This window comes from Vicia villosa, unplaced genomic scaffold (genome assembly GCF_029867415.1).
Source record: "Vicia villosa cultivar HV-30 ecotype Madison, WI unplaced genomic scaffold, Vvil1.0 ctg.001687F_1_1, whole genome shotgun sequence".
In the NCBI taxonomy this organism is placed as follows: domain Eukaryota; kingdom Viridiplantae; phylum Streptophyta; class Magnoliopsida; order Fabales; family Fabaceae; genus Vicia; species Vicia villosa.
The window spans coordinates 6,078-24,819 of record NW_026705698.1 but is presented as its reverse complement, the minus strand read 5'-3'; positions in this window follow the sequence as shown (position 1 = coordinate 24,819).

Below are 18,742 nucleotides of genomic sequence, written 5' to 3'. Positions count from 1 at the left end.
TATTCATAGTGGATCCTTAACTAGAAGACCCAAACACTATAAAAAGCCTAATAACTATAAAAGTATTACTAATAAAAATTAGACATTAATTTAAATAACTAAATTATTTATCTAAATAATTTCTCTTCTCTATCATTACCAACCCCTTCAAAAACAACCTTGTCCTCAAGGTTGTAAACCAAATTGATAAATCAAGTTTTCCTGGATCCCATTGCTTGAATTTGGAGAGCCAAACTTTTTTGCACATCTTCAATTGCTCACTAGGATCCCCACATGTTATCCTCCTTTCACTTACAAGGCTGACAGTTTTAGAACTATAACAGGTTCCCTTATTTGTACCATGGGTGGGGGACAGTAAGTTTGAAGGGGTATACGTGAACCAAGTAAACAATTTAGTGACCCAAACTTTGCCTCCAAGCACAAGTTGTTGTTCAGAAGCTTCATGTATTCCTTCTAGTGGGTTGGCATTATAGACAAGATACCATACACACTAGTTACTGAAGATACGCCTCAAGCCTTTAGCAACAACCTGCCGGCAAACACCGGAGCCCAACCAATTATGAATTACTGTTCGTAGAAGAAGCTTTGTGGGAAATGTATTGAAGGTTTCTTCCCAATTCACAGGAGTCCTGTTTTTCGAAAGAGCCATGTGTTGAATCTTCAGTACAAAATATTTGTAAGCATCATTAGCAGTCATGTTGTGATCTTGAAGCCACTTATTGGTCTAGTAATATGTATTCACTTCATCTTGAGCTTCAACTAAATTTCGATGCATCAATAGTTGGAAGATAAGATATGCAATCTCCATCACAATACTAGCAAATCTTGAAAACTGCAGAGATGAATCTGCATAGATAGCAACCGAAACCCCGCCATATTGGAACAATAAGGGAAGTAAGTGATACAATAATTCCAGAAGAAACATAAGAAAATTCATATCTGCCTGTCTTCTGTCGAATTTTTTCTCGGCTCGAATATTTGCAATGTCACCGCATAATAGAGAGGTTCCAAGAACAAGAAAAAGGTTGGAGAGGATGGAACCAAGTAGAGAATACTTGACCACATAAATTTTGTTATTGCTAAGTGCAAATATTGCCATGATGAGTTCTGTAGCATTCCCACAACTTGCATTCAAAAGTCTTCCCGCTGTAGGACCTGTGTAATAAGCTATCTCTTCTGTCAAGAAGCTAACTTGTTCTGCAAAAGGGATAAAGCCTAGTAAACTCAAAGCAAAAACCAATGGTTTTGTAAATCCATAGCATTGAGCTAAAATATCAAAAGGAATAGCTACAAACAGAATATAAAGCTTTGTTCCAAGAATAACCTCTTCAAAAACTTCATTGCCACACGTAAGACAAACAGATACCTGAGGCAAATGAATTATTACCAACTCACCAGTGAGAACATCCATCTCCACTTCCACTTGAGAACCTCCATTTTTCAGTTTCAGTTTCAACACTAACCTCAGAAGCTGCAACAATCTTAATATCGGTTTCCTCAGTAGGATGGTGGCTCTCAATATATGCTACAACTTCTGATGCTTGGGGTTCTATTTCAGTATGTATACCAAGTTCAGTCAAGGGTTCCAAACTTGTCCCCGCTGCATTTGGCCATGCTAATGCCAGTGATTCTATAGCTATTTCTATTGCTGCAAAATCAAAATTCACAATTTTGGTTTGGTTGTTAGTCGTAGGACCAGCAGGGTCGTGCAACTCCAATGAGATTGAACATTGCTGGTCATTTGAATCAACCATATCATTCTGAACCTCATTATGAACTTCGCTCTCAAACATTTCTGTCGGTGTAATGTCTACTGGTGTGGGTACCTGAAAAGCAATAGGACATTGTGGTGATGCTAATACTATTGCACCAGAATATGGACATGTATCTTCAATTAAGGGATTAATATTAGAACAAGCTGCATGGCCATAAAACTCCATTGAGTTTGAGTGTGGCTGATCATTTGTTGCCACGCCACAATTCTGAATCTCGAGATTTTCTTCGCCTTCTTCTATTTCTGTTTGTGAATTGATCTGACATGGGGGTTCAAAACTTGCTTCTACTGCTGATGAAGGTGTGAATTCTTTAGAAGTCACAGGGACTTTTGGGGATGATATTGCAGAAAAATCACAACGGATAGATTCTGTCTCGGCGCTAGAAGACACCTCTAACCGCTTCGTGGGGATGACGATGACATCCGAATCCGTCGAAGAAGGTTGGAACGATGACTCCTCATAATCATAATCGGGTACTGCGAAATCTCGATCTCCAATAACATGGGAAGAATAATGTTGGTTGAAATCACAAAATCTTTCTTCTATCCCTAGTGATTGTTCAGTAACAATTTCACAATCTCTTCTGTAACTATGGCAGAGACTAAGTTGTACCTTTTCCAAATCTCCTTCCTTTACTTTCGATAAGCTAGTCTCCAAAATAGTTCTCAGCTCATCGGTCATAATACCTTCGAAGACGGCATTAATTTGTTCTAGGCCTTCAAGGGCAGAGGTGAAAGAATTGAAAGAGTGAGGCTTGACAACCTTACTGAACCTGGTCAAATCGGAAACGGAGTTCCGAACAACCTTACCGAACCTGGTCAAATCGGAAATAGAGTTTCGAATAGCTTCAGTGTTCTTTCCCATTTCGTCTATTCCCTGAGCCTCGAACAGGGCGTAGCCAACGGTGGTTTCGTGGCAGAGGGCCATTTTGATGGCTGCAACAGAAACCCTAGAAATGTGGGAGAAAGGGCGTTCGAAAATGTTACGATACATGGTTCGTTTTTTTGATCTTTTCTTAAAACAAGGGTGAGCCACTTGTACATGCTTATCAAAATCTCTTCTCTGATACTTATGATTAATTCTGAAGGTGTTTTTTGGTTGAAGTTGTTGGTGATAATTGGTATAGTGGTATGAATAATGAGATGTGGAATAGGATGAATATGGGTTAGGATTAGGTGAATGCGATGAATATCCATGATTTGGATACAAGTTTGATGATGATGATCCAACATGAGTGTAGCAAGGTGTAGAAAGCTCCCATGGAAAAGATGGAAAAGATGGAAATGAAGATGTGGTAGGAAATGTAAAAGAGGAGTTTGTGGGATAGGTAGGAGGAATACTCCATGGATGATATGAAGGTGTATGAAAATGATAATCCATAGGAGGATTTGAGTACATGATGAAAGCACCAATTGATAGGAAGCAATTCCTACCAAGGTTCTAAACTAGGGTTTAAACTAGGAAAGGGAAAGAACAATAAAAGGAACTTAAAATAAAAGATAAAATTAAACTTGATTTCATTGATTGATACCCTTAATTGTGTCAAAGACACTACATATATAGTATTCATAGTGGATCCTTAACTAGAAGACCCAAACACTATAAAAAGCCTAATAACTATAAAAGTACTACTAATAAAAATTAAATATTAATTTAAATAACTAAATTATTTATCTAAATAATTTCTCTTCTCTATCATTCATTGACTCAAAGTATGGTCCCTCAGGGTAATATAACTTTAATCTTGCACTTGTTCGCTTGAAAATCCCAAAAATAATCTTTGTAGAGTTTTGAAGTCGTCCGAGTGCATAACTGTTAAAAAATAAAAAGTGAATTTCAAGTAAAATACACACATATTAACTCTCGTGAACTTTAGATTTTGTTTGTCCTCATAACAAATGTAAATTTCAACACAATATATGATTCATATATCATTAGCATACAACTTGAACGACCTAGATTTACAAATAAAACATATTTTTCAATTCTTTTCAGACTTCTATGGTTTGTCGGTATTAACTTTAAGATCGAAAATGTGATATCATTGATACAAAACATATCTAAGGAGTTGCAATATTAAAGAAACAATCATAAATTCAATAAAAAATCGACTAATCAAAATTATTGCTCTCATATGTGAAGTCACGTGGCAAACGTTAATTGGATCATGTTTACAGTTTCTTTTTATAACATTTGATAAATAGAAAGAACAAAATCATTTTTTTATAAACTGCAGAACTAAAAAAAAAACTATAAGGATCAAATACAAAAAATTACCAAATTATAAGAATGGTTTACATAATTATACCTTTATTTTATCATATATTTTATGTAATTGTTGACATAAAATATTTTAAATTTGTATAATCATAATTAGGTGAGAGACTAGTATGTTGTGCTACTGTTTTATTTTTATTTTTTTTCCATAATGTCTTAGAAATATTACTTTAATGTGAATATAAGTGTTTTCAAGTTTCTAATATTTTTTAAAGACCTTGACCAAGAAGTCTTCTTTTGAACCATTATAAAGGAGTATCTGATGAGATGTCTTAATGAAAAATAATTTATTCTCATATAAATTTAATATTTTTATTACTATAACATTTATAATATCATATGAATATATATATATATATATATATATATATATATATATATATATATATATATATATATATATATATCACGATTTTAACAAGTTTGCCACCGAAGAAATTACCGGGTCGAGTCGCGGATCGATACGCTTTCTTTAAGACGTTTCGCGGTACTGCCCAAATTATGCAAAGCAGCTCTTAATAAGCACGACGCCTCCAGGATAAAACAGCTCAGTTCCATACTATACGATTACTACTTGCACGGTAGATAATCGGTCCAGAAATACACCCTCAGATGGTACTAAAACCATTCAAATATGGTATACATACCATCTTAGTATCTGGTATAACGACCAGTCGTAGTAATTTCTCAAACCAAGAGAAATTTCAATAATTCTCTAAAGAGAATCCAATAAAAATTATACTTGATAATTTCTCAACTCAAACGAGGAGAAATTAACATTATTCTCTAAGGAGAATTCAAGAAAGTACTCAGAAAATTCAACGAGTAAAAAGAAAGGGGGAGAAGTTGGCGCTTCGACAATTTGAAAGACGCGGAGTTATGAGAGTGAGGAAGGAAAAACTCAAAATAAGTTTTTGGTGTGTTTTGGAATGAAACAAGTGACTTCCTTATATAATGAAGTAAACTAGCCAAGATTTATAATCTAAGCGATGTGGGACTAAGGAATTTTTTCAACTAACATACAATGTGGGACTTGACTTGGGAACTTTTTCAATTCATCTCCCTATATTGGAATATATACATAATGTTCCAACAATCCCCCACTTGAATTTAAAATAGTGTTCCAGAAATAACGTCAGACGTTTCTAAGATTGTGCATAAGCAGAGGTGTCTACGACTTGAACCTTTGCGTAGCAAGTAGGATTCTGATTCAACAAGAGTGACACAATTGTCTTGAACTCTATCTCAGACATCAAACTCGTACACAACCTTTTATTAAGGTGTATTCTTAATAGCCCGTGCTTTTAATGGCCCTGCACGTGTATCCCGATTTAGTGATGGCTCTAGGAATTCTGCCTCGAAATTCCATAGGAACCGGCCTCAGTTCCACAATCACATAGGTGAGTCTATCAAGAGTACTCCTGTAGCCTAGGTACTCCCTCATACAAAGTATATATCTCATTAAGAGTTTCTATTATCTCATCCTCTTATCACTTCAGGATTCATGCTTCTTTTATTTACTCTAGCATGATCGCCTCATATTACTCATAACTTGTTATTACCCATTGAACCTATTTCTTGGGATCTCCAGTCATTTAGGTCGGGTTACCATCATGAGTAACTCATTTCTGTATAGGCATTAGTCCCATCTTTTTAGATGTATTATGGACTTTCTCTCTAGCTAATCCTTTCGTCAAAGGATCTGCTAAGTTTTCATCAGTGCGTACATGATCCACTCTTACAGCTCCTTTAGAGATACAATCTCTAAAGGCATCGTGCTTTCTTCTTATTTGACGTCTTTTACCATTATAATAACGGTTCTCAATTTTTGCAATAGCCGCGGTACTATCGCAGTGGATCAACACAACTGGCATAGGTTTTTCCCATAAGGGAATCTCTACTAGCAAGCATCTTAACCAACTTGCTTCTTCACTAGCATTTGCTAATGTTATCATTTCAGACTCCATCATGGACTGAGCCAGGATAGTCTGATTCTTTGATTTCCAAGATACAGCTCCTGCAACTATATTGAATACATAGCCACTAGTAGCTTTGGAATCACCTGACAAGGTATTCCAATATGCATCACTGTATCCTTCAAGTACAACAGGAAATCTCTGATAAAGTAGGTTGATATCTATGGTCCTTTTAAGGTACCTCATGACTCGCTCAATAGCTTGACATTGCTCGTTACTCGGTCTACTCATAAATATGCATATCTATTCTACGACATATGCAATGTCGGGTCTAGTACAATCAGTGGCATACTTAAGACTGCCAATGATGCTCGTATACTTTGTTTGTCATACACTTTCACAAGTGTTCTTAAAAAATTTCACACTTGGATCATATGGTGTGCATACAGGTTTACAATCGAAGTATTTATACTTCTTTAAGATCTTTTCCACGTAGTGTGATTGATCCAAAGAAATTCCTCGTTCAGATTTTGTGATCTTGATGCCAAGAATCACACTCGCTTTTCCGAGGTCTTTCATATCAAAGTTGTTGCACAAAAATGATTTCATAGCATTAACGGCATGAATGTTTGATCCAAATATGAGTAGATCGTCTACGTATAGACATATGATAGTGCAAATGCGATTCTCAGATTTGTAATAAACGCATTTGTCCCTTTATTCACTTTGTACCCCATTTGATATTATTAAGTTATCAGACTTTTCATGCCATTGCTTAGGAGCTTCTTTTAATCCATACAGAGATTTGTCTAACTTACAGACCTTGTTTTCTTGTCCATGGATCACAAACCCTTCTGGTTGTTCCATATAGATTTCTTCTTCTAAGTCACTGTTTAAAAAAGAAGTTTTAACATCCATTTGGTGTACTATTAAATTATAAATAGCAGCAATTGAGATAAGTACCCTAATGGATCTAATTCTAGTGACTAGAGAGTAGGTGTCGAAGAAATCTACATTTTCTCTTTGTCTAAAACCCTTGGCTACAAGACGAGCCTTGTATTTATCAATAGTTATATCAGGTTTTAGTTTCTTTTTCAAAATCCATTTACAACCGATTGTTTTGCATCCAGGAGGCAAGTCTACTAAGTGCCAGGTCTTGTTAGACTCCAGAGATTCCATCTCATCATTAATAGCTTCTTGCCATAAGTTTGCATCCAGAGATGACAAAGCTTCTTGAAGATTTATTGGATCTTCTTCTACATTATAAGCCGCATAATCAGGCCCATAGTATTTAGAAACTCTTACTCTTTTACTTTGTCGAAGTTTTATTTCTACATTGTTGTTGCTTTCTGTGCTTCTTATCACAGGAATGTGACTCGATTGAGTGCCCCCACTATTTCTCGATTTGAAGGGCAATTTGTCTTCATAGAAATCAACATCATTTGATTCTATGATCACTTTTGCATTTAGGTCATAAAACCTGTATGCCGTACTGTTTGCTGCATACCCGATGAGTACACATTCATATGCTCTACTAGCGAGTTTAACTCGTTTTGGCCAGAATTCTGACATAAGCTAGACATTCCCAAGTCCTCAACTAAGACAAGTTTGGTTGTCTTTTCTTTAATATCTCATAAGGATATATATTACTTTTTGACTTGGGAACTCTATTCAGGACATAACAAACAGTCAATAAAATTCCCCCCACTAGTGAGGTGCAGCACCAGAATTCATCATAATTACAACAAGTTCAGTAAGAGTTCTATTCTTTGTTTCTGCTTTACCATTTATTTCAGGGGAATATGGAGCAGTCGTTTCATGTACAATTCAATGTTGTTTATAAAAAAATTATTAAATAAACTAGAATCATACATATTACCTATCACTACAAATTCTTACTAAATCATTTTCAAATTCTTTACAAAGTTTTTAAACTTATCAATTTCATTCACAAAAATATCATTCTTTATGATGATGGTGTACGAATCTACCCCAATAAACTGACTAAATCTTGCCTTATTTAGAAGAAGGGGAAAAAAAACCATAAACATGATTCTTTATTATCCCGGGAGCATACATGACATCCTTCAAGATTGAAGTCTTTTCACTGGTGGACCTTGTTCCACTTCTCCAATATCGATAACATTAGTGGTGTGGATATCTCCCAACAACACTTTCTTATCTTTAGTATTCGTGTATGTTTTAAACATAACACGATCATAACAAACACGACGAGAGACGCCTGTGTTTATCCACCAACCATCAGATCTATCAACCATGTTGATATCAATGATCATATGAATAAATTTTCATTAGCCAGTTTAACTCGTGCATTACGGGCTACACCAAGTTCAAGCATTACATGCTACATCTCTTAGCCATATGACTTAGTTTTCCACAGTTGAAACAAAAGGAAAACAACGTCATTTCTTTGAGGTGGTGGTTGTTGTCTAGTTGGAGCAATTGAGGCCATAGAAGGGTTCTCATTCTTAATTCGGTTCACAATATTGCAGTTCTAATTCTATAATGATTTGCCATATGGCTTTAGAACCATACTGTCATACCCCAAAATTTGCCCATACTATTTCTCCGATTCAAATTCAAAGTCAAGACACCTCATATGGTTTATGATATTTCAGACTATCTCCATGACAAAACTCAGGCTCTAATTCAAAAGATTGATCATTCAATTGCTCAGAAAGTCAACAGTCGACTAGTTTGACCTAAAAGTCAACTGTGGTCAAACCACAGTCAAAACTTCTGATTTTTGATCGACACCCTCATTATGAAGCATCATTCATCATTTGATCAAGGGTTGATCATGATTCATCAAGAAAAAACTCAGAAATCAACAAAACTCAAAGTTTCTAAATTAGGGTTCCTAGGCAAAAGTCAACTCAACTTTGACTGATCATATCTCTTTCATATTTTCTCATAAATTCCTCAACCAAAGCTCATGCTCAAGGAAATTTGATTCTCTACAACTTTGATGTTGGGCCCAAGATCTAAAAACGCTTCAGCATAAGAGATATGAGCTAAGACATTAAAGGTCCTTCTAGAAGCTCGCAAAAAGCTGTTTTCTTCCAGAAGCCATATCTTCAAGATAAAATCTTCAAATGAAAAAAGGCTTCCAAAATGACTTGTAGAGGACATCTTGGGCTTTCTAAAAAAGTCCTAAAACACTTTCATATGATAAAAATTGAGAGAGTTATGAATGTCGGAAGTTGGGTAATTTTTGGGAAAGGCATGAAACCCTAAGTGAAAAATTTTGAATTTTTCAACAATGGGCCTTTAACTTTGAAACTCCCACGTGATCATAAGCTTACCCTAGGCCCATAATACTTTTCTTTTAGTTTCTATTATATTTATTTATTTTATTTTGAGATTTATTCAATGAAATTCAAAATTTAATTAAATAAATAATAGGAAATATGAAAGATATGCATGACTTTATTTTTTCATTCAATCTTGAGCAAATATCCAGATGCAAACACAAGGAATTTCGTTGGCCTTTGATTGAGAAAGAATAAGTGCAAAAAATAGAAAGTTTCTATTCAAGTTTCAACCAAATTTCCAATCATATTAATCATGTATTTGGGCCAAGCCAATTACCCTAATTTGCACTCCTATAAGAGTAAAATTCTGGCAGCCAAAGAGAGGAGGAAGAAAACGAGGGCTAGCCTCCAAAAAAAAAACACATTCCAATATTCCAAAGCTTCAAGAATTAGGGCATAAAAGAAAACTCTCCTTACGCTACACCCTCAGTATCTCACCATCAGATCTCATCAAGAATCAATCCAACGTCCAGCAAGTAGCGTCTCATCATGGATCTCCCAGGATCGCACCATACTCAAGTAAACCCCCAGGTTTCTTTAGTTTATTTTGTAACGTTTTCTCCTTTTTTACTTTTCTTATTTTTCTTATTTTAATTTACTCAATTTTTAAAATTAGAATAATTAGAATAACTTAATTTAGTTTTTTTAAACTAATAATTTAATTTAGTTTTTTAGATTAATAATACAATTTAAATTTTAATTTAGGGTTTAATTTGGAATAACTAATTTAATTTTAGGTCAACAACTATTAATTTTAGGTTTCCAAACCCTAATCCTACTTTTAGCTAATTTATTATTTTTAGGTTTTAATCTAATAATTAATTTTAGGTTTGTATTTAATTAAAATATTTAGGCTTAACTTTTGATTTAATCAGGGTTTAATAATCATCTTTAAGTTTAGCCTTAATCAATAAACCATGTGAATATCAGTAATGTAAGGGTTGTCTATCAAACCATGATCAAACTGTAGGTTTAGGTTTTATTCTTAATTTTTTTTTATTAACCATAAGGCTTTTGACCCTATTTTTGAATCCATAATTTCCTCGCGATCTTCTCTTCTCACCTCATACTCAATGATTGGCGCATGGTTTTTTGCTTGATTTAATATTTTCTATTTAAGTTCTGTTTATTTAATTTCCGTCATTATTTAAATTATGCCTTTATTACGTTATTAATTTAAGTATTTAGTTTATTTTTCGTCATTTAAATTCTAGAAGGTGTATAGGTTGCAATTTTTGTGATATAATAGTAATTAGGATTCTATTTCTCGCACTTTATTTTTCGCATCCCCCGATTTTTGGTTATGTACCCCCCAATCCCGAAGCTCTGTAATAGCGTAAGATTTAATTTCCGCAATTTATTTTCTGTCAATATTAACTGTGTGGTTAGTAATTTAGGGAGTGACAAGATAATTAAATTGAACGTAACTCACTAACTCAAGATAAATACTCGAATCTAACTCACGTGATTGTTGTACACACTCACCTTTAGGGTACCCCTCTTGTTGCCTGTTGCCTTCGATTTCGATCAAATAGTCAAGTCCCTCGGATGTAGGGATACCTTAGCATATGCTGCCTACGAATTCAAATCAACATAGTCCCTCGGAATAAAAGATCATAGTCCCTTCGAGTTGCCTACGAATAAAATGATCTCGTCCCTCGATGTTGCCTCGATAAATGATGATAGTCCCTTCAAATGCTAAGGTATCCTTACTGTTGCCTAAAATGACTATTATATCCTTCCCTTAGACTACCTGCCCTCTTTATGGCAAGGGACAGTCTTATGGCGAACTATTATTCTCGATGACCCTTCGATGACCCGAACATCCAATTGAAAGACTTCCTGTCTTCTCATGGTATGGATAGACCCTTTCGCCCGAAAAGCTAAAAGAACGTTTTTTTTTAAAACTTAGGGTAGTTGCTACTAATTGCTTGCTCTAAGTTCAAAACCTTTTCCCACTCTTTTCAAAATCAAATTAAAAAAGACTACGCTTATTTACAAGCTAAAGTTCTTCTTCAAATTTTTTACTTTTCACACCTCCTTTTCAAACGTTTCAAACAATACAAAAGTGAGCTAAGCAATTAAGAGCCCATGGATAACCATGGATACAAAGGGTGTCTTACACCTTCCCTTTGTATAACTTACCCCCCGAACTCAAAATCTTTCAAAGGTCTTTTTCTGTTCTTTTAGCCTTTCTTATTGGATAAAATAAAAGTCGGTGGCGACTCTTGCTAACCGCACATTTCAAATAAAGTCAATTCACCGTATTACACATACCGAATTTATTTTTGTTGTTTAAAACAACCAAGACTTTTCTATTTAATCATGTCTCTGATATTCTTCTTTAATGAGAATAATCAGTCTCTAAATAAAAATTATTTTATTTTCAAACAAGGCATAATTCATAAAAACTTTCAAACTAGGGGCAGTTTGTCAATAATAAAAGAAATTCAAATTGTATATATAAGTACATACCTTTAATGATGATCTCATGAGCAATCTTTCGAAACTTGTGACTTTGGATTTCCACGAACCTTTCATCTATCATCTGATACTTCATGTAGCCGCTAAAATCATTCTTCTGTTCTCCTGCTTCTTGAATGTCATACTTGTTTTTCAGAGCCTCTTAAACATATTTTGAAGTATCGCAGTTATTGTAATAGTCATACAGGTCATTTGCGATTTCATTCAGAATGTTATAATCATTCTTTCTATAAGGTGATTTCTTTCCTAAGCTGTAAATTGTTCGCTTTATCTGTGCAGCAGATTCAACTTCAACACTATTACGTGTTCCTTTTGAATGCTCAAATTCTAACAGTTAGTTCGTTCGGTTGATCCAGAAGGAGCAACAAAATGTCATCGGTCAGAATGTTAGCTATATTTTTCAACATTAAGAAGAAAAAAATCATTTGTTTTGCTACCATGTGAGGTATATCTCTCAAACATGAACAGTTTTTCAAAGAAAGTATTCGCAGAAGTGTAACACCCCATAATTTCAGTTTATTAATTTGATTTGGATTTAAATTAAATAAGTGGAATTTTAGTATTGTAATTGGATTTAATTGGAAAATGATGGAGTAAAGCTATTGGGCTTATGATGTGGTGTTAGTAAAAGAGGAGTGCTAATTAGTTAGGCCTTTTACTAAGTTGTGGTTAATTTATTTTATTTTATTTTTCATAAAATAAGAAAAAGGAACCATTTGGGGAAAAAGGAAGAACACGTGAAAAGGGCAAGAGAAGAGAAAGAGGCAAGAACGTGGAACTGGAAGGAGAACATTCAAGAGATTCATCGAGGTAAGAGGGGACTCTTCCTTTTAGTATCTCTTATGTGGTCTTAGGTAATAGGTAGATTGATGTATGGTTTCATTCAATTAGACATTGGGGTTGTTAGGTTAGGTTGTTATAATTGGATTGAATTGATGATAATTGTGTGAACTAATTGGTTAATAATGCGTTTAAATGATGTTTTATGATGTAAAATTGAATATATGATGATTGGATGCCTGTACGTGATGTCTGGAATCGTTTTTGGGTGAAAAGGGTGTGAAATCGCAGGGTCTGTCGCAGACTTGGGGTTTGCTGAAATCGCAGGTCCGCTGAGCGGAGGTCCCTACGTAGTTCGCTTCTGTTGGACGTCGCTAGTGGTCTGCTGAGCGGAGGTCTGAAGGATCCGCTTCTGTCTTGCTTCGCCGAGCGAACCTTGTTGTGTGTGAATATTTCTAAAACTTTAAAATAACGTATCTTTTGATCCGTGTATCATTTCTTAATGCCGTTTTGAGCGTTGTGCAAGTAATTAAATGTTTTATATGACGAATGATGAATGTGGGCGGTGGCCGACTTTATTTCTTTAAAACTCGATTTAATTACTTGATGAGAATTGAACATTGTGTGCATATGAGATAAGTGTGACAATGTGTTTGATGTGATGATGAATTGGTTGTGATTATTATTATGATTGTGATGAATGCATGACTATTTGAATGATGTTGAAAACATGTACTTACTATTTCGGTGATGTGGTGTTGAGATGAATTGTTCATCGTGATTCGGTGATGTTTTAAGTATGTTATGTGTGTTTCATTCATTCATATGCATTGATGTTGGATCCCGGTGATGTTTTGGATCGTTGGTGGACATATTTCCCATTGTACGGAAATTGTGTCGGTGGGCCGTATCTCAATGAGGCGTAGATCAGTTAGGTGGATTGATTCCACGGTTTATTGGTACCACATGCATAGTGTCGGTTGTGTCATTGCATTTCGTCATAACATGATTGTATGGATTTCTGCGTTATGTATTGTAATCCATTATTGTGTGAATCTGAATATGTATAATTGGGTGAACGGTATATTATGATGCTTGTTATTTATGAATTGCATAATATTTACTAATTGAGAATGAGACTCACCCTTACATGTTGTCATTTTCAGATTGAGGAGTAGCGGCATTAGTGCTTGGTGAGGATGACTCGTAGAGTTTATCCATTTATGTTGGGTCGTGTCAGTCATGCTCTGGTCTTGTAACACTGGGGAACGAGAGTTCTAGAGTTTTATGAGATTATTCCATTTTATTGGTGCTGGGTTATATTTCTGTTTGGTTGTAGTTGATGATGTTTCGTATTCCGCTGTAATAAACATGATTACGTTTTGGTGAACCGTTTACTAATGAAGCATGACTTTGACCATGTTTGGTTTATTTATTTTAAATAATTGTGACACCCTTGTGTGTATGTTTTTACTCTGATTATTTGTTTAAATTGTCGCGGGGTTAGAAGTGTTTTACAATAGTGGTATCAGAGCATAGTCGGTCGTTGTGACCAGAGTCTTAATGTTAGTCTTTCCCTTTTGTATGCGACGAGTGCGAGTTATCACTGTCGATACTTTGATTCTAATGGAATTATTTTGTGGATTAGCAGAACAATGGCTGGAAGAGGTGGAAGAAACGACGATGCTATCGCTGAGGCTTTGGGCATGATTACTGGTGTGCTGGGAGGGAATGTCAATGGAGCTGTGATTGGTGCTGACAGGCAGCTGAACAGTTTTCAGAGGAACAATCCTCCGTTGTTCAAGGGCACGCATGATCCTGAAGGTGCTCAGAAGTGGCTTAAGGAGATCGAGAGGAATTTCAGAGTCATCGATTGTGTTCAGAACCTGAAAGTGAGGTATGGTACTCATATGTTGTCCGAAGAGGCTGATGACTGGTGGATGGCTACTAGAGCTGAATTGGATGTTGACGGTGTAGCTATTTCCTGGGTTGTGTTCAAAAGAGAGTTTCTGAGGAGGTATTTTCCTGAAGACGTTTGAGGGAGGAAAGAAATCGAATTTTTGGAGCTGACTCAGGGTAATATGACGGTACCAGAGTATGCTTCGAAATTTGTTGAGTTGGCGAAGTACTACGTTCACTACAACAATGACGAAGCTAGTGAATTCTCAAAGTGCATCAAGTTTGAGAATGGTCTTCGCGATGAGATCAAGCAAGGAATCCGCTATCAGAGGATTCAGCGATTTGTCGATTTGGTGGACTGTAGTAGGATCTTCGAAGAGGATAACCTTAAGCTGAAGTCATCTCACTCTCGCGAGTTGGTAGACAAGAAAGGTAAGAAGCCTATGGATAGAGGTAAGCCATATGGTAGAGGAAATCCTAGAGCTGGGGATTGGAAGAGGCCTAGTGGGGGAGATTTTGGTGCTCCCTTTAGGTGCTATAACTGTGGTGAGACTGGGCATAGAAGGAATGAGTGCAAGAGTGGAGAAAAGAAATGCTTCAAGTGTGGTAAGACAGGTCATATTTCTTCTGATTGTAGGGTGAAGATCGTGACTTGCTACAATTGCGACGAAGAGGGTCACATCCGTCCACACTGCACTAAACCGAAGAAGGATCAGGTTGGTGGAAAAGTCTTTGCCTTGTCTGGGTCAGAGACTACTCCGGAAGATCGTCTGATTAAAGGTACCTGTTTTATCCATGACACACCTTTAGTTGCCATTATTGATACTGGAGCGACTCATTCGTTCATTTCATTGGATTGTGCTAAACGATTGGGATTAGAAATATCTATTATTCATGGAAGTATGGTTATTGACACTCCTACGTCGGGTTCAGTAACTACTTCTTTTGCTTGTTTAAACTGTCCTATTAACATATTTGTGTTTAGCAAAATTGATCTGAGGTCTGGATATCACCAAATTCGTGTGAAGGCGGAAGATATTCAAAAAACGGCATTCTGAACGAGGTATGGACACTATGAATATTCTGTTATGCCATTTGGTGTTACTAATGCACCTGGTGTTTTCATGGAGTATATGAACAGGATATTTCACCCGTATCTTGACAAGTTTGTGGTAGTGTTCATTGATGACATTCTAATTTACTCGAAGAGTGATGAAGAACATGCAGAGCATTTGAGAGTGGTATTGGAGCTATTGAAGGAGAAGAAGTTGTATGCGAAATTGTGTAAATGTGAATTCTGGTTGAAGAAAGTAAGTTTTCTTGGCCATGTAATTTCGAAGAATGGTATCTGTGGTGGTCGTTTTCTTTACCTCCCCGTTTCACTTGGGAGGACGGCACGCTAAACCCTTCACGCGAAATTTGGAAGGAGAATGCGCCCGTGGTGGGATGAATTTTGTTTTAGTTCTTCCTACGATATCACACGAACTTTCTTATTTGTCCTACGAGTAGGAAAGGGGAAAAAGATCTCAACTAAACCCTAGGAGTTTGCTAAGTGTGGGGATTTCACCTAGACTAGAAATTCTGGAGTCCGGGGGGTCGGTTATACATAGGGAAGTGTTTAAACACCCTACATATCTGTAGTACTCTACAGGAACCTTCTCTGTGTCATTGTGTTTGTGTTTATTGCTAATGATTGGGAAAGTTTCTCCTTTGTGTTAGGAGAAGGAATTGATTTGATTTGAAAAGACAGACAGACAGACAGACTGACTATTTTTGGTATTTTATTAGCTCGCTGAGATTCCTTGTGAACCTCATGCCTACATATCCCTAGTGGAAGTTAGAGCTTAATGTAGTTCGGGGAACTAACTAGGGAAATTAAATATTTTTGGTGCCTTGCTTGAAGCTCAAGGTTGAAGCTTGGAATTAAATCTCTGTTTACAGTAAAGAGACATGAAATTATCTCTACAGAGAGGTATTTGTACTATTCTACCACAAACATTTAAAGGAGTGACAGAATAACTGAATTCATTTCATTCAAGAGGGGGACCTTACTTGTGTATGTGCAAGTATACCAGTCAAATGCCTCTTAAATGAAAGAAAGATGCTCATCCAAATTAAGGAAAGTTACCACATGTCTGGGTTTTACTGCCAGCTCATGCCTTTCAAAATCCTAAATGGGAGACTTGATTAAAATTGAAATTGAAATGGAAATGTTTGTTTGAATGTGGTAGAGTAGTAAAAATATCTCTCTATAGAGATAAGCTATGTCTATCTACTGTATAAAAGATTTGACTTTAGCTGGCTTGTATGAGGCCCAAGCTTGAGGCTTTTTGATTGATTAATTATTATTATTGACTCTGGGAGATGGCTCCACTGGAGGTTAATTACAGGGTATTTTAGTGTTCTGTACAAAGCCCAGAATTGAGGCTGACTCTACTTAGGGAGACTCTATTTATGTGCCTTGTACAAAGCCCAAGGTTGTGGCTGACTGTTAAGGATAATTGAATGAATGACTCTATTTTATGTGCCTTGTACAAAGCCCAAGGTTGTGGCTGATTCTAGCTAGGGAAAACATTATTTTCTGCCTTGTACAAAGCCCAAGGTTGTGGCGGACTCTTAAATAAATTAAGTATGGATGACTATATGGGGAAAGATCCTAAGTGTTAGGAATCTTTGACACATGAAAAATATGGTTTATCTGCCTTGTACAAAGCCCAAGGTTGTGGCTACTGAATGATGAAGAACTCACTGGGGAGACTCTATTATCTGCCTTGTACAATGCCCAAGGTTGAGGCTGACTCTTGACAGGGGAGTTTTATTGTTTGGGTGCCTTGTATGAAGCCCAAGGTTGAGGCTAACTGTTTTTGTTGGTTTTGACTCTATTGAGGAGATTTTATTTATTAAAAGACTGTTTTTCTTTGGAAGCTAACCCTTTCCAGGGATTTTGACTCAGCTGGTGAATTTGTCTGTTAAAAGACTGACTTTATCATGTTTTTTGGAGGCTGACCCTTTCCAGGGATTTTGACTCTTTTGGGGAAATTATCTCCTAAGAGAATGAAATTATTTATTAATTAATTTTGGAGGCTATCCCTTTCCAGGGGTTTTTATGGAAATGAAGGAATGTGTGGAAGCTAACCCTTTCCAGGGATTTTGACATTTTAAACAGATGTTGGAGGCTAACCCTTTCCAGGGGTTTTTGACATTTTAGACAGATGTTGGAGGCTAACCCTTTCCAGGGGTTTTGTTAATATGAATGGCAGAAAGATTATCTAATGGAGACTTCTTGTTTAAAGCCCAAGGTGAAGGCTGACTCAATACTGAGGATGACCAAACATGGATCCTAGACTCTGCTAAGGAAGATTGATGAAGATGAGGGTGACAGAGACTGTCCATGTCTCTCATTCCAAAAGGTGTACTCAATGCAAAATTGAGACAAACTTAGCTTGTTTAAAGTCTGGTTTAAATTGGAAGAAACTCACCAGGGTAGGCTAAAAGGTGACTAAAGACCTGTTCCTATGTTTATAAGAAACCTGATGGGTCCTTGTATACAAGCTCAAGAGGAAGCTGGAAATGCTTTTAAGAAGCCTGCGGGTCCTTGTACAAAGCCCAAGAGGAGGCTAATCGAGGGTCCTTGTTATAGCACAAGAGAAAGCTATGTAGTTTTGAACTTATTTTGGCTCTAAGCAAATGGGTAAGAGGTTTCACCGGGAATAATTCCTCTTTGGGTGGATGTGTCCTATTTATTTGGATTCTAAGGTTTTTGCCAAGATGTTTCACCGGGAATAATTCATCTTGGGGGTTTGAACTACAGATCTCTAATTAGGAAAGAGCCTTCACCGGGAAGACATTCTCAATCCTAGGCCATATTCCTATAATATATATATAGTTTAACTGTCCTAAGGTTTATACTCAAACGTAGTTCTAAACTAATATATATGCACAGTTTATATTTGACAGTAATTTAAATAAAGACTGTAAATTGAAAGCTTGTAAAGCCTAACCTGGATGGAGTGGAGGCCATTGAAGAAGTATGTACAGAGCCTCAACAGTAATTTTTGTTGTTTTGTTGATAACAGGTGAATATATATATGATAAACAGTTAATGGTTTTTGAAAACAGAAGAAGTGAAGATGGACAAAGGTCACATAGGTATCTGAAGAGTTTCACCGGGAATAATGCCCTTCAAATACCAGAAGAATGTTTTTGAAAACAGAAAGAAGATTTTGAAAATACAGTTTTGAAAACAAGCTAAGAAGAGAAGGTTTTTGGGACTTAC